Raw genomic sequence first — 16,125 nt, 5'->3', positions numbered from 1 at the left:
TGTGGCATTGTCAGAGTTTTATTGAAATCTTATTTGAAAATGTTAGCAACTTATTTGTATTTTTAAAGACCAAACAAGAGCTGGTAACCTATGTGGCCTCAAGCATCTGTCCTTCCTGAAAATGGAATAATGGGATGTAGTGCTTAATGGAAACTGCTAAATCTTTTTCTAAAAAGTAACAGTGGATTTTTAAAATGTATTGTTTTTTGTGTATTTCATTTGTCCTTTGTATTTATCTAAAAGGGTTGATACGATTTTATATCTTGCTCTCTATTCCTAAGAGTATCATGACTGACTTCTTATTTAAAATAAATAACAATTGCCGATTTTCTGTTAATCAGTTTTCTTCCCTATAATGTTGTATGCATCAGTGTGGATTGTGACTTAGGAAGAGACACCTTCACGGTTCACGAAGTACCAGAATGGAACTTGCAGAGATAATAGAAGGAAGTGTGGTGGTGAAATTTGTAGAAAGAGTTAACCATAGACCAAGTAAAGTTCATGAAGGAAAGCGGATGCCTTTATTGAACCTGATAGATAATATTGAAGGCAAAAGAGACAAACATTCAAGTATATACCACGTGTCCTATTTCTTACATTGCTTTGGAGTACTATCTATAAAGGAGATTTGATGTTTTCATTACTGTTTTTGTAAATATTTCAGCATTATCTTTAAAAAGTTAAGGACATTGGCCAGGTGCGGTGGCTCATACCTGTAATCCCAGCACTTTGGGAGGCTGAGGCGGGTGGATCACCTGAGATCAGGAGTTCGAGACCAGCCTGGCCAACATAGTGAAACACTGTCTCTACTAAAAACACAAAAAAATTAGCCAGGAGTGGTGGCGCATGTCTGTAATCCTAGCTACTTGGGAGGCTGAGGCAGGAGAATCACTCAAACCTGGGAGGTGGAGGTGGCAGTGAGCCGAGACTGTACCACTGCACTCCAGCCTGGGTGACAGAAAACAAGACTCCATTTCCAAAAAAAAAAAGTAAGGACATTAAAAAAAATTATAGCCACCTACTGTTGCCAATTCTTTAAAAATTAACAGTATTTTCTTAATGTCAGTATCTAGCAAATGTTCAAATTTTCAGTTGTCCCAGATGCCTCAAATGTTTTGTGTAACTGTTTGTTGGAATCAGAATCCAGTGGGGTTCATATGTCACTACTGGTTGATACATCATCTCTTGACTCTGTTTGACAGCTATAGGGTTCTCTGCTATCTCTTGTCTGGTTTTTGTTGAAGGAACTGATTGTTCTTTCGAGTGTGCCAGTCTGGACCTTAATGATCACATCACTGTTTTAACACGTTCCTTCCTTTTTTTTCTTTTTCTGTAAATTAGTAGTTATGTCTAGTGGTTAGATCTGGTTGGTTGATAAAACTCTGCTGCAGGTGGGGGTGGGTTCTCGTTGGAGGCCCCCAGCCTCTGGCGGGCTGTCTGTCTGTACTGCTGGCGACCATTGTGACCAGATACTGGATCCACTTATTCCTTAGGGGTTACTCTAAACGGTGGCACTCTAAATCTGTCATTTCTTTCTTTCTTATAGCTGGGACATGTCTATAAAGAGCAGCTTCTCATTTTTTTACCCTGAGGTGCAGTTAATGATGTTTGAATCTGTTTGAGTTTCTTAGCATCCTACAGTGATGGACAGAGTATTTTAATGCACTCATTGGTTTAAATGCTTCATAGACTTCTAAGGGAAATGGAAACCTGGTACCTGCTAGGTCTCCTTGTGTGAGTGCAGCAGGAGAATGTCGTCGTGAGGGTGAGGCTGCTACCACTGCCACCCACATCCTTGAAAAGCCCCTCCGGGTGCCTCAGCCAGTGGAGGAAGGCCACTGTCTCTTTTCCAAAACCTGCAGGGCACCGTTGTCTTCCTGCGCCCGTGTGTCTGCTGTGGTTTTAGACCCCTGCCCCCCCCCTCAGCATGGGGGGATGCCCGCCTCCCCTCAAAACAGCATCCTGCATACTCATGCTGCGTTTATCACAGCTGAGAGTCCCCTGTGGCCGCAGTCCTGGGAGCTGAACGGCAGACTTGATGTGGATATGACCAGGCTCCCCCAGTGCCCTTCCCTGTTCCAAGCCGCTTGTGCATTTAATTGTCACCCCTCCCCATCTCCTCTGGTCTGGGTGAGGGCCTTGGCCCTCCCTTGTCATGGTGCTTTCAAAGAGGGTGGGCCTATCACTTTGGACTGTCCTCCCTGTGGGCCTGCCTGATATCTTCTGGAGATGAGACCTGGGCTGGGGTTGCTAGAGACGGGGGCGAGGTGCCCTCCCCACACATCCTCCCTGGGCTATGCTGTCTACATGTCAGGTATGTAAACCTGGATCCCTGGTTAGGGTGGTAGCTGCTAGGTTTCTTCACCATCAACTTCCTGTTTTTCCTTTTGTAATTAACTATCTTGCAGTGGATGCTTTGAGACTGTGTGTGGAGCTTGGGGCTCCCTAAGACCATCTTCACTTCTGGTACCAACTGCAAGCTTGGGGGTCCTCAAGACCACCCTTAGGTAATTCTCTAGAAGGACTCATGGAGCTGACTGATAGCTGTTGTACTCACAGCTAACGCTTATTGCAGCAAAAGGACACAAATTAAAGCCAGCTGAGGGAAAAGGGGCCCAGGCAGGGCTCATGAGAGTTCCTAGTGTGACACTTCAAGTGTCTTCCCATGGACGTGTGAACAGTGCCAACTTCTCCCAGCAAGTGACAGCACACACAGGTACCATTGCCCCCCCAAGGAAGCCCACCTGAGACTCGCTGTCTGGAGTTTTGTTGAGTCTCAGTTGTGTGGACTTGCTGGCCTTACTCTCCAGCCCTCCAGAGGCTGAGCTGGCGCTATGTGCCCGAGGCCTCCACCATGGGTTAGCACAGACTGTGGAAGTGGCCCAGGGCGCCCAGTTAGACAGACATTCTTACCAGACAGGGCGTTCCAAGGGCCTAGAGATCTCCCAGGAGCCGGGGCCAGAGGCCAGGCCTCTCTGGGCAGGGTTAACCCTTTGCCTTGCAGTGCAAGTGCCCTGTTTCTCTTTAAGCTTTCCTCTCACGTAACACTCAGCGGGGGCTTTTGCCTGTGGCGTTCTAATGGTGATTTTACATTTCCCTTATTTTTGTATACTTATTTATTAGAATTTTGTAAGGAAGAGCTGTCTCTTCTCCCTCATTTACTTACTCAGTTATGCAGTATGGATTCAATGATACTGATTTGTGATCTCCGCTCACTGCAAGCTCTGCCTCCCAGGTTTACACCATTCTGCCTCAGACTCCCAAGTAGCTGGGACTACAGGCGTGGTGGTCTCGATCTCCTGACCTTGTGATCCGCCCGCCTTGGCCTCCCAAAGTGCTGGGATTACAGGCGTGAGCCACCGTGCCCGGCCTCAACGGTATTGATTCTTCAGGCTGTAGTCGATATTGGATTATGATTAATATTATCACCATTTATTTTGTTGCTCCAGTTGTTCCAGCTGTGGACAATCCTTCAGTTGGATTCTTGTGCCCCATCAGCATTCTCCATCCTAGCTTTTTGTTTTGAGCACTTCCTTCCTTCCTAGCACCAGCAGGCTCTTGTATTATCCCTGTCCCTGCCCTGGAATCAACTCCTCCTCCAGAGAGCCCTGGTTTCTTTTGTTAGAGGGTGGTATTTAGAATGCAGACACTAGGTGTACTTCCTGTTACTAGGGTGTTGTTACACTAGGGTTTCAGTGGTCAGTGCTGGTGTTTATGTTAACCCACGCTGTGCTTTGGATTCAGGCTATTTCAAATTTTAGATAATATGGTACATATATTATGTATTCATACCACTAGTTACTACATTGGTACTTTTCAGCAAAATATATCTAAGTGGAATCAAATAAGACTGTAAATAGCTTTACATCAGTTCAGGTCAGTTATGTTGCTAAATTACTTTTGGCATTAAGTTCAGGGGAAAAAAATGGGGTTTGGGACTTTCTGGGTTTCAGGATTTGTGATTGAGAGACTGTGGACCTGTAATAAGTTCAAGAATGAGCAGTTTCTGTGTAATAGGACTGTTAATGGAATCAGGTCATTTAGAAACAGTCAAGACTCCGCTGTTGTGAATGTGGTTAGGAGCCAGTGCACACCTCAGTTCTTAGGAAATGTGCAGTCTGAGCAATAGCATCTGAAATTCAAGACTGTTCCCATTGTGTTGCTGTTGAGTGTAGAAAATAAAATGTGCCAATTTCTTTATCTCGAGTATTGTGATTCTCCCCTTAGAATAAAACAAGGATTTTTCTCTCAGTGTAAAACTGTCAAGTTTTATTCTTGAAACGAATAGCAAAGTTAAGCTTAAAAAAAAGCGTAAACAGCTTCAGAACTATAAATGGGTATGTATACTTCTCTGCTGTCTAAGGGGCAGAGAACGGAAAGAAGATGTGGTGCTTGTCAGAGACAGCAGCAAGACACATGGTGACAGAAAACCAAGGGTATCCTGTGTCACAGTGAAATGTAATGAGGGCAACTCTCCTGCCAAGAGACAAAGATTGAATACATCGGAAGCACACTCTCCGCTGTGTGTTGTCTAGGAGAGGTGCACCCTGTATGAAAATATTTGGGAAGGTTAAGATTAAGACAGGGTAAAATAAAACAAAGGCAAATCACAAAGCAAGGGCTAATGTTAATATGAAAAGTGTAGAATTCAAGGAAAAAGCATGAGGACAAAGAAGATTTTTCCTCTTTTTGGTTGCTGTTCATGTGTAGCCTACAACAGAACTGTAAGACCCACAGACATTTATATGAATATTTATTGGAAAACATATACTATCAAACAATATAATGTAAAAGCCGATAGAAATCTAGGATAATTGAATGTATAGAAACTAGCAGTTTGAAAGTGATTAGTTAATTACTGATCAAGCAGAAAAAAATAAGCATATGAAAGATGTTTATAATGGGATTAATAAAGTTGATTTAATGGATCCTACTCCATGTCTGTGGAATATTTGTAGAAATTAAACGGAACAAATTAGGGCATCAGGAAAACTATACAAGTCTTTACCAAAAAAAAGTATATATAGTACTGCCTATATATACACATAATATATAGTACTGCCTATATATGCCTATATATGTATATGTATATATGCATGTATGTGTGTATATGTATATATGTGTATACATATATACACATATACATATACACATGCACATACACATACATGCACATACACATACGTATACAGATGCATACACATGCATATGTATATGTATACACATATGTATATGCACGCACACATGTACATATATGCACATGCATACACATGCACATGTACATGTGTGTATATGTGAGTGTGTGCATGTATACATATATACGTTTGTATGTGCATGTGTACATATATGTATATGTGTATGTGTGCATATATGTATATATGTGCATGCGTGTGCATATGTGTATTACAGATGTGTATATGTGTAGGAATGTATATATGTGTATGTGTACATATATGTATATGTGTACATATGTACATGTATAGGCAGTACTATGTTTTCTGATCATAATATGTTAAATTAGTAAAAATTACTTGGAAAACAAAAGAAAACCTCTAGACAATTGGGTGAAAGAAGAAATAAAAGTGAGGCTGGGCATGGTGGCTCATGCCTGTAATCCCAGCTCAGCTACTCAGGAGGCTGAGGCAGGATAATCACTTGAACCCGGGAGGCAGAGGTTGCAGTCAGCCGAGATCGCACTGTTGCACTCCAGCCTGGGCAACAAGAGTGAAACTCTGTCGCCAAATAAATAAATAAATAAAAGCTAATTACAAATACAGGAAAATGGATAGGCCATGTGTTTATAAGTTTGAACTCTTGAGCCAGCGACTTCTCTGCACATTCAGCTCTCTCCTTTGTGAAATGGTAATAGAAGCATGCTGCACTTGGGATTCTTGTGGATTACACGTGAGGGTCTTAGAAACACTTGACGTTGAAGCCAACTATTATGTATTACTGTATATGGAACACAAGGGATGTGGCCAAAACTAGATTCAAGTTTGTGCCTCAGATGTCTTCCTGTCAGAACAGAGTCAAATCCAGATTTTGATGCTTAAATGTGACAGCTTATTCAGATTTAGAAAAACTTTGGTATGGGCCAAAGAAAACATATCCTTAAGGGGATACAGCCCCTAGGCCATCATTTTCCATTTCTGTCTGAGCAATTAAAAAAAAAAAGCGTCAAGTAAATTCCACAAATTCTTTGGAATACATAGAGATAAATAGATATCATGTTAACTGTATGATAATAAGTTAGAATACTTGCAACAAAATGCAGAGTTTTCTAGAAAAACAAGTAATCATTCAGAAATAAGAATATGAATAGTTCATTAACAGTTCTTCCCCTTTGTGGAATTTGTGCAGTAAATGCTGCTCCAAAGCTCTGTGGAAAACAGAAGCTTCCCATGAAAAATCTGACAAGGATATCTCTCAGAAAGAGAGCTGTAATCCCAGCACTGTGGGAGGCTGAGGTGGGAGTATTGCTTGAGGCCAGGAGTTCAAGACCAGCCTGGGTAACGTAGTAAGACCCCCATCTCTAAAATAATAATAATAATAATTAGCCAAGTGTGGTGGTGCATACCTGTGGTCCCAATTACTGGGGAGACTGAGGGGGGAGAATCACTTGAGCCCAGGAGATGGAGGTTGTAGTGAGCTAGGATCTACCACTGCACTCCAGCCTGGGTGACAGTAAGACCTTGTCTCAAAAAAAAAAAAAAAAAAAAAAGAAAAGCTATAGATTGGTGACTCCTACGAAGATAGATGGAAATGTTCTAAATAAAACACACTTAGGATCTGGCAATATATATTTAATGTACTATTCTGACCAAATAGAGCTTAATAAGATAGCTTGAGAATGATTTAATGTTAGTAAGTCTGTTAATTGCATTATCTCAATAATCGGTGAAGAACTTTATTATTTTCTCAACAAATCCTGTATTTGATTTACAAAATTGATATTCATTACTGTACTGGTGGGACTAGGAATGTAATAAAAGATTATGTGCCCAAACCAACAGCCAACATCATGCTTAATGGTGGGTTATCAGAGGCGTTCTGTCCACACACCTAGGAGTTAGGAATTGCGTGTATTACCCTTGTTATCCTTGGTGTTGGATGTTGTTTGAAGGTTCTTGCCATTGAAATAAACCAAGAAAAAGTAATAAGATAGAACTGCAGGAAGGAGACAAATAATAGCTTACTGATGATTTGACTACTTATTGGAAAACTCAACTATCAGAAAAATTAGTAAAACAGAAGATATTTAAGTGCCAGTTAGAAAATAAATGTCTACTATCCAGAGCTTCCTGCATAGCCAAGTAGCCAGCTAGCAAATGCAGTGGGAGAAGAGATCTCATTCACACAGCAACAGAAATCATAACAGCCAGGAGGAGATATCACCAGTGGACAGGAGGTGAAGGGAGGGATGACAAGATCAACTGCTCTCAGCTGGGGTGATCCCTTGCCTTGGATGAGTCAGGCACATGGTGGTGAACAGCATAGACACCCTGCTAGAAGTCTGGTAGCAGGACTGGGTGAAAAAGCACCTCATAATCAGGAAACCAAATGATAAATGTCATGAAGAAAGACAACCAGGAGGAGTCTGTGGAATTTTGTAGTTTTAAACAGTGGGGATAGGGAGGGTCTCCAAGGAGGCAACACCCAGCAGGGGCAAGAAAGGAGCCATGGAATGTGTCTGGGGAAACACTTTTCTGGGCCAAGGGAGCCAACAGTCCTGACCATGACCCGTCAGAGGCAAAGCCAGGAGGCCGTTACGGAGGTGGACCTCGCCGAGGGAGCATTTTAGAAGGGCCAGAGCTTGCTGAAGGCGCGCCTGAGTCCTTGTCAGACTCCAGCTTTCCCTCAGTCAGATGGGGAACCAGAGGATGTGATTAGGAAAATGGCGTGATAGTTTGAAGAGGGCCATTTCTGCTGCCATTTTGAAAATCAATTTACTTGGGGGAATGGGAGGTTTCAGGGCGAGCAGTTGGAAGCCTGTGTGCTCACCTAGCAGGAACAAGAGTGGCAATAGCAGTGGGGAGGAGTGCTCGGGCTCCTGCACCTATCTTGATGGCAGAGCCCACAGGCTTAGCTGACAGACGTGGGATGAAGGAAAGAGAAGCCTCTTTTGCTCTTCCCACAGCATTGCAGTGCGATTTCATGCAGAAGTCCAAGCAGGTTTCAGGACAGTTGTGTAAGAAGCTATGGACAAGAATGTCTAAGAAAATGGAAAATGGCATAGAGGATTTGCACTGTAGCTAAGACTTCATGCAAGGCCATGGCAGCTGAAAGCATGTTCTGGTGCTGGGGCTGCATGGCAGAGCCAGGAGCCCAGGATCCAGCACACCGGGCACTGACCTGGTACCTGGTCATCTTTGCGTGTGGAAAGGTGGCATTTCCAGTTATTGATGGGTGAATGCTGGCCTTTTAGGGAAAAAATATATTAGAATTCCATACAGAATAGAGAATGAAGATAAGAGGTTAAAGGTTTTTCTAAGGCATGAAGAGCCGTGGGGGCAGCCTGCACTTGTTCTGTTTGTCCTATGTCCTTCACATGCAGTAACTCTGTTCACGCCTCACAAAAACCCTATGAGGTGGAGACCTGCCATCAACCCTTCCTGCACGGGCGCCACCGAGGCCCCGAGGTTCAATCATTTCCCAGAGTGTGTCAGCAGAGGCACAGCCGCGGAGACGTGTCCGCACAGAGAGCTTTCCACATCACCAGCAACAGCGTGAGACCATTGTGCAGAAGGTCATGAGGAGGATGGCAACGAGCAAGATGCAGCCAGTTGGTGCTCACAAGGACACTGGTAGATCTAACTGAGGGCCAGGTCGACTGGGCCTTCCTGGGTGACAGGAGCCCAGTGCCGGCCTTGGTGCACACAGTGCGTCCTTGTGCTTTCTCAGGAGAGCTTCACTGGGGACACACTGTGATGTTTCTGGAGGGTCATTTGGTGGTGTGTTCAGGAGCCAAAAAATATGCATAATATTCACTCTTACAATTACATTTTATGAATTTATCTCGAGGAAATCCCAGGGATCTGTGTGAAGCTGCACATGCTGCCGCTGCTCAGTGTGGGACTGTTTAAATATTTGTAACTCAAATGTCCAGAAGAACTGCACACTCTGTGCATGTTTTTAGTACGTTCGTATTTGTAAGAAAAAGTGGGTGTGTTGAGAGACAAATTTGGGTGTACATTTACCTGGAAACAAGCAGTAGTACACATATGCGTGCATGAAATGGTGTTTTCCTGAGTGTTAAGTTGTGAATGTTTTGTTATGATCATTTCTGCTTTTTGTATTGGAAAATACTTTGTGTAATTAAAACGTGAAGATGGAGCTGCCATCAAAATGGTGAGCAATAGAGCACTGTTCCTCCTTGGGTGGCCTGGTGGGCCTGAGGAACTCACAGGGTGATGAGGAGTGGCCTCGAGTCCTTTCTTTCCAGGGAACTGTGGGGACGAGAGCTAGAGGGAGGAGGCAGGTTAAGTATGTGCCCGCCTCTCTGTGACTGGCACACTGTTGTGGCCACCCCGGGACCCCCTGAACCTGGTGCAGTGCTGGCTTGCTGGTCCCAGCCTAGGGAGTGGGCCCCTGCAGGCGGAGAGTGAGGTGGCTGTGCTGGCACTGCAGCTCAGGCACGCACACGCTAGAGTATTCCAATGGGTGATCAGGTTGGATGGAGCCTTGAAATTAAGTCAGCTATCAAATTTTTATAATCTTTTTGTTTCGCTTTAAAACAAAAATTTTTGCACACCTAGTCCAAGTTTTCTTCCCTTTCTTCCCGTTGCTGCCATGATGAAAGCAGAAGGGACCACCCTGCAGGGAGAGCAGCAGGAAGGGAGGTGCGGGCAGGGGCCCTGGGTCAGCAGGGGCAGTCAGCCTGGAGGTGCACCCCCATTTATTCCTCATTCTAGAAGAGATTTCTAGTCACATGCGTGTGACTGCTGTGCCACGTGTATCATGAGGTGCCCAGGTGGGTTTGGATTTGGATGAGGGCATCTTTGAGGCTGCAGAGGCTTTGTCGTACCTTGTGGGCCCCATGTACACCCCTGGGGCAGATGTGGCCTATAACAGGGGAGGGTGCATGGGTCTCTCAGTTGGGGAGGAAAGCAGATTACAGACTTGTCAAAGTGGGAGCTGTCTGCTCTTGTTTTCTTTAGGGGCAGGAGGATTTTGCCCAGCAGTCCATCATAGCTCCCTCCACACCACTGACCCTTACGTGTCCAAGGTCGGAGCCTTGGCAGGTCAAGGGTGAGTGAGGTGCAGTTGCCTGTGAGCAGCTGTGGAGGGGCCTTTCCTGTTTACACTTCCTGTGAGGGTCTCAGACCCCTTGCAGGCTCTGGACATCGCTTCCTAGAGGGGCCTGGGCTCCTTTTGTCCTGTGAGTAAAGCTTCGGTTTTGATGGCTGTCGCAGGGAGAGCTAGAAAGGTGCTTGGTGGCAGTGAACTTCCTGCCGCAGAACTGGGTGTGACCCCACTGCTGGAGAATGGGCTGGGAGCCGGGTTTCCCACACTTGCATGAGTGAGCGCCGTGGCCCTTCTCCACAGAGCGTCCTGCTGTCACTTTGGTTTCTGTTAACTTTTACGCCTTTCTTGTTTCTTACTCTACTTTCCTGCATGGAGCACACAACCCCGGCTCCCTTTCCATCTGCATGGCAGACACCTGGCCTCTGTAGGTCCAGCTCATTCGTGTCCCGTTTCGGTCGTCCCTATGTCGCTGTCAGCTGACTGAGCGTGAAGGTCGGCCTTGGCAGCCCAGTGGGAAGTCCCTTGACTCCTGGCCCTCAGTGGCAGGTCTCCAGCCTTTGGGAAGAGGAAGCTTCTATTTAACAAATAAATGGAATCGACTTTGCCACACACAGCCAGAACGATGATTTGTAGAGCCAGCGTGCTGAGAGAGTCAAAGCGTCAGTCGTAGGGTCAGGACCGCCAGGTGAGGCAGTAGTCTGGGGCAGGTTGCCTGGCCTCTGGCTTTAGCATCCCCTTCTGCGAAATGGGGAAAGTGATGGGACCTGGCTTTGTAGGGTGCTTGTGAGGACCTACAGGGGTTCTTGCAAAATACTTAGCCCAGGGCTGACTAAAAGATTCAGAGATGCTGGGCATGGTGGCACATACCTGTACTCAGGAGGCCAAGGTGGAAGGATCACTTGAGCCCAGGAATTCAGGTCCAGTCTGGACAACATAATGAGACCTTATCTCTTAATAAAAAAAGTAAAAGCTTTGGTAATAGTTTTAAACATATATTTTGTTTATTACATCTCCTTCTGTACATTCAACATTTTGTCGGAACAAAGTAAAGCAAAGAGTGGCAGGGCTTTGTATGTATGTGGTTTCGGAGCTGCTGACCTCTAGGATGGGATCCCACTACATTTACTCTTCTGAGGCCTCTGGAGCTGGCTTTGGCTGCCCTGTGCCATGCCCTGCGTTATGTGCAGTGCCTGTGGACGTGCCCTGCCTGCACGCTGCCCCGTCCCACCCCCGGTTCCTGCTTCTCCTGCCATGTGGATGCTGGCCGTTGCTGTCTGACTGGCATCCTTGGAGATACTGACCCAGGCTCCTCTCAGCACTTCCAGCTAGGTTTGGCATTGGGAACATTAGGGGGATGCTAGAGGGTGTGTGGCAGGAGGCAGGGCCTCACTTGCTCTGCTTCCGTGGGAGTTTCATGGCGATAGCTGTCTCCCCCCATGGCTGTGGCCCCAGTTCTTCCTGGGTGGCCCCTGCTATAGTTCTGCTGCTGTGTGCTGTCCCTGTTCTGGACTCTGGTGACACCACCCCTTCCCTAGTCCCTCCGGCCCTAGGGGTGGCAGCCCCACGATGTGCTGGTCTCTGGTGCTTGCTTCTTAGTGCATGGCTGTGCCATGCCCCGATGCCTGCCCCGGATGCCTGTGTGGAATGCCCAGAGTGTTCTCGGCAGGGTCCCTGCTGTGATCAGCTCCTCAAGGGCAGTACCTGTGTCACAGACACTTTGGGGTCCTGTCAGTGGCCTCTCGAGGCTCCCAGGGTCCCCTGCACTTTCTCGTCCCTCGTTGCTCATCTGTTGTGGGTTTGTCTGTGTGCTGCAAAATGCACAGCTGTATTGAGTGCACCAGCCAGCAGCTGAGAGCTCCATGTGCAGGGCCACCATTGTGGCTGAGCACCTGCCACGCAGTGGAGGGGCAGTACACACTTGTTGAGTGGATGATGAAACTTGGGCAGACCTCAAGTAAAAGCTATTAAATTCAATGTATAAAGCTAACATACCCTGGTTCTAAAACTTGTCAAAGGTGTGATAACTAATGAAGGCATACGGTATGCCCTGCACAGTTCTAAGCCCAGCACGTCTACATCTGTTACCCCATTAGTCCTTGCAACAATCCTATGAGGTGTAGGTCCTTGTGTCCCCACTTTTCTGGATGAGGAAGCTGAGGCAGGGAGAGTTTAGCCAGGGCTGCATAGCTGGTGAGGGCAGGGGTAGGGGCAGGATGGAACCCAAGGCCAGCTGCCCTCAGAGCCGTTACTCAGCCTGTTGGCCACGTGGTATGCAGGAACACTGTGTCTCACCTCCAGCAGGTGAAGCAGGCATGGGAATCCCAAGTGAAATGCCAGCACATGGACAGTGGGCAAGGGTGATGTGGGGTGAGGCAGCCCGTCAGCATGATTTGCCACAGCAAATGCTACAGGAGATGTGCAGGGTCCCCAGAGGCGGAACAGGGCAGTTGACGACCTTCATCACCTGCTGCTGATTTGAAAACATCATAAATATGAATCAACTAGGAACCCAGAAGATTTCCCTAATACTAGAGAGCAGCCAGCTGTCAGTGGCATTTTCAGTGGAGAGATGCTGGCTGCATTCCCCACAAAGCTGGAGGAATAGTAAACCAAACCAGCTGCGCAATCTATTTGACACTTTTATGGAAGTCTTTATTTTTAAAGAAATAGATAATCAAATAGAAAGGAGAGAATGATGATTACTTAATGACAAAGTCATTGTCGGGCTTAGAAAACCCAGGGGAATCAACTCAAGCAATTAGAAATAAGAAGGATCAATAGGTAGCTAATTGCACAGGACACATTTGTATATATAAAATTAATAGCTTTTCAAATAAGAATAATTGTGAAAAACTAACTTCATTCGTATTGACAGTAAAAGTAATAAAATATGCCAGGCTCACTCATGACAAGAGTGCTCCGAATGGGTAAGGTCCTGTGTAGGGTCTGCCAGCTGGAGATGCCCGATCTTGTTCACTTACATACTTTATTCATTTCCTTTAAAATCTTGAGTAACTTAAACACCTGTCCATTTTAAGTTCATCTGGGAAGGTAGCTTGGCGAGAATACCCTTGAAGGCTGTGAGAGAGGAGGAAGCAGTCGGCGACTCAGGGCCTGCCAGATGCCCTGAAGGAGAGAGTGCCCCTGCGGAACAAAGGACCTGCTGTGTGAGCAGCACATCCCTAAGCAAAGGGTGAGCGCTCAGCACAAGCAGGGCTGGTCATGTGGGTTTATTCTGGAAAAGATCAGTGTGGGTTCCTTACGTTTTCTCGCCTGTAGCTTCACCACCCAAGAAAAACTACTTACAGTGTTTCAGTGTTAAACATTTCCCTACACAAATGACTTGTTTTTGAAAAATGATAAACATTTTTTTCTGCTTTTTGTTCTTAATATGAATATTTTTCCTTGCAGATAAGTATATTAACATATTATCTCTTTCTAAGAGCTATGCTGAACTAACCCTGTCAGGGACTGAGTGACTTAAGCCCCAGTGCCCTCTGATCTCCCACCCTTGGGAGAATTGGGAAAATAGTCACTTACCTCCTGTTCTAGTGAGGATCTCAGTAGAGGAAGCTTACATGACCTCCTGTGGTTATCAGAGGAGGGACCTGAGCCTCGTCTGTGCAGATCCTTTCTCGGGGCACTTGGCTGGCTCTGAACTCTGTCTTGTGGCGGCCACTGCGGTGCTCCTGGTGTGGGGATGGCATACTGTTTGAGCCAGGCCCAGTGCTGTTGACCTCACCTAATTCTCGTCATGGCACGGCAAGGTGAAAGCAGTGTGGCAATCTCCATTCACCACAGATCCGTGGAAGCTGAGTCACATGGCTGGATCGTCCAGCTCCCAAGCCCAGGCCCTTGACTGCTTTGTGTTTACCTTCATACCCAGATAGGACTCTTCCCTAAAGTCTCCTTCCTTGCTTCCCAGGAGGTTGCTTGGTGTTGGGTTTATACTGCTCCTCTTCCCACTCCTGTGAGTTCTCCAGCACTAAAAAGCATTTTGGATAACTATTGAAAATATTGAAGCAAAACTTAGTTCAGTGTTGTTACCTTGTTCTATAAGGGTTTGCGGTTGTCCATAGTGAGAAAGAATTTGACTGTTTATTAATTAAAGTGGTCATGTTGCATTTGATGCCATGGCGCCCTTTACTAGTGAGGACGCAGGGCTGCATGGTCATTCTGAGGACGTGGTATGGACCCCATTTGTTTGCTCTGGCATGTCTTTAAGCATCCCTAGATAAACATACTTGCTTAGTTAACCCAGGAAGTTTATGATGAACTTTCAACCATCTTAAATGTTCACAACATAATACCAGGCTTCGGGGTGTACCGTCAGGGGTTCTGACCCTACCCAGGCCTAGGGGACAGCTCAGCGACTGGGGCTTGGCCCCTCCTCCCCTGGCTGCCCTGTTCTCTCGCAGCTGTTGGCCTGGACCCCTGCATCCTTTCCAGGCTCATCTTCCAGGTGCAGTCCTTGCTGGAACGGACTCCCTGAGAAGGGGTGTCCAAGCTCATCTGCGGCAGGTTCTCCCCCTCACCCACAGCTGCCCTTCTGCTTGCCAAAAAACGGGGAGGCTGTAATTCTCCACCAGACTTCCACCACAGTGTGTTGCCTTGGAGTGCACACAAAACACGATATCTTTCCAGAGCACCAAACCCAGGGACAGGTCCAAATATTGTTTTCAGGGAAGCATCCTGTAGAGTAATACTGACATCAGAACTTTGATGAGCTGGGCTCGCCAGCTTGCCCTTCCTGTGCAGAGATGTGTCTAGGGGTGGATGCTGAGCTGTTCTGCTTGAGGTACATCAGAGAGGCGCCATGGGGCATGGATGGACATCTCTCGTAGAAAGTCCTCACCTTTGCTAGCCCTCTGCTGTTGTCAAAGAATGCATTACTTTTAAGGAAAGAGCCCTATGTATGTATAAGCATGAGCAGTTCTTTTCAGCTGTTGACTTTTTATCCCTAGACGAGTTGTTAGCTGGGAAGAAAAACACCTTCTGATGCTAAAACAGTACGAATTAGTGGTGGTGTTTCTTCTCAGTGTAACTGGTGTCTGCAGGACTACCTGAGACACTAAATTAAATGTGTGGGTTGAAAACAGAAATTCCTGTGATTTTTTTTTTCATGTTGTATGCTAATACAGAAGTTAAAACCAATTTAGCTTATCATGAGATATTCTAGTTATAGCCTGTCTTTTTGCCTGTTGTAAAAGTAATACAAGTAAATTATGTTAATAAAGATAGAAGAATTTTAGTTACTAACTGGTTTAAGTTAAAGGGAAAGTGTAACCATGTCTAGCGACATTAGTGGAATTATTTCTGATTTTGCACATAATTCTGAATTTTCCCATGATTCGAATGGCACATACATGCTTGCACACATTTCACAAAGGAATATTAGGATTTGGTCATACCTCTTGCTTTATAGGTAACTTAGAGAGTGGCCTACATCTATGGCATTGAATCATGATAAATGGCTCAGTTTTATCTTGTTTGTGTTATAAAACTTGATAATAAATATTTGATATATATCATTTAAATCTTGCCTGCTTTTAAAAGTAATCTGGAGAGATACACTGTTCCCTGCCCTCCTTAATTTATTCTACAGTGGTTTTCATAATTTTTTTTTTTTTTTTGAGATGGAATCTCACTGTGTCACCCAGGCTGGAGTGCAGTGGCGCCATCTCGGCTCACTGCAAGCTCCGCCTCCAGGTTTATGCCATTCTCCTGCCTCGGCCTCCCGAGTAGCTGGGACTACAGGCGCCCGCCACCACGCCCGGCTAATTTTTTGTATTTTTAGCAGAGACGGGGTTTCACCGTGTTAGCCAGGATGATCTCGATCTCCTGACTTCATAATCCGCCTGCCTCGGCCTCCCAAAGTGC

At 45.8% G+C, this 16,125-nt stretch overlaps 1 protein-coding gene across 3 annotated transcripts in view; it reads left to right on the top strand.

Moving 5' to 3' along the window:
- Window positions 1-16,125, top strand: part of ZXDC (ZXD family zinc finger C) — a 37,660-nt gene that overhangs the window by 16,674 nt on the left and 4,861 nt on the right. The window lies entirely within an intron of this gene.

This window comes from Chlorocebus sabaeus, chromosome 22 (genome assembly GCF_047675955.1).
Source record: "Chlorocebus sabaeus isolate Y175 chromosome 22, mChlSab1.0.hap1, whole genome shotgun sequence".
Taxonomy (NCBI): Eukaryota; Metazoa; Chordata; class Mammalia; order Primates; family Cercopithecidae; genus Chlorocebus; species Chlorocebus sabaeus.
The sequence above is the reverse complement of the archived record's forward strand: the minus strand, read 5'-3'. Positions and strand labels throughout refer to the sequence as shown.